This window comes from Mobula birostris, chromosome 18 (assembly GCF_030028105.1).
Source record: "Mobula birostris isolate sMobBir1 chromosome 18, sMobBir1.hap1, whole genome shotgun sequence".
Classification (NCBI taxonomy): domain Eukaryota; kingdom Metazoa; phylum Chordata; class Chondrichthyes; order Myliobatiformes; family Myliobatidae; genus Mobula; species Mobula birostris.
Window position 1 is genome coordinate 63240181 of NC_092387.1, and position 1473 is coordinate 63241653.

Consider the following 1473-nt stretch of genomic DNA (forward strand, 5'->3'; position numbering starts at 1 on the left):
CTGTTACTGATGTAATTATGTACAATCACCATTATTAAGACCTAGGTCATTGGAGGTCACAGTTCTGCCTTTGTAAATGGAATTAATTTTTTATATTTGCCAATACTAGCCATCTTCTAATTATTTCTCCAGCAACCAGACTATTGCTTCATTATAAACAATTCAATAACAACTGGAATTTAACAAACGTCTCTGAAAGGGTTAACATCCCAAACTACATCACAAGAGGATGATCATACGTCGATTTGGGAGATGGGGCAGACAGCCAAATGCTTGGTTAACTGCTAGTTTTTAGTGACATACCCTGAGATCATAAGACCATAAATCTCAGGAGCAGAATTAAGCCATTCAGCCCATTGGGTTTCTCCGTCATTAAATCATGGCAGATTTTTTTCCTCTCAACTCTGTTCTCCTGGCTTCTCCCCAGAACCTTTGACACCCTTATTAATCATGAACCTATCAACCTCTGCTTTAAGTATACCCAATGGCCTTCACATCTGTCTATGGCAATGAATTCCACAGATGCATCATCCTCTGGCTAAAGAAATTCCTCCTCATCTCTGTTCAAAATGGACATCCTTGTACTCTGAGGCTATGGCCTGTGGCCCTACTGTAGGAAACATCCTTTCCACATCCACTCTCTCCAGGTGTTTCAACATTCAGTAGGCCCATAGCCATCAAATGCTCCTCATACGTTAACCCTTTCATTCCTGGGATCATTCTCATAAACCTTTTCTTGACCTGATCTTCTGTCCATGCTAGTATTGTTCCTGTAATACCATAAGTTATCTTGTTTAGCAGCCTCAGAGGAACCTTTATTTAACCTGAAATTAAATTGGAATTTGCAAAGGTTTTGCAAAAAGGCGTCCACAATTTGGAAATTTCTGAAGTGAAAGGTTTGAACTACACCTTTAAGCTTCTGCAAAGTACGCTACCTACATTTGGAAAAAAGAAACTATGTTTCTGAAATGATAAGGGACAAGGGAATTTTGCATCATTCTGTTATGGTGTTGTCATCTGTCACTGGTGCACTGATGTGTTTCAATGCAATTAAAGCCATTGTGTCATGCATATACAGGGAAAAGAACTTTTCCAAATGCATTTAATGAAGACTTCAGCCCTTTTATACACTGACGCATTTTGGATTCTTACTCAGATACTCTGCTAATTTTTTCATTAAGGTCCTTTATGTGTCGTGTTTTCAAATTATGTCTAGTACAATCACAACACAATTGAATTTTGGGACCAATTTAGATAGAAATGGTGTGTACTCTTAATTAGACTGTAAGAGCATAAAGCACATAGAAGCAATATTAGGCCATTTGGCCTGTCGAGTCTGTTCCACCATTCAATCATGACTGTGGACAGAAAACAGTTGTTTATTTTTTTTCCAATTCCATATTCACCAATATAATTTGGGCACCACGGTGGCATAGCGGTTAGCGCGACTCTACTACAGCTTGGGGTGTTGGA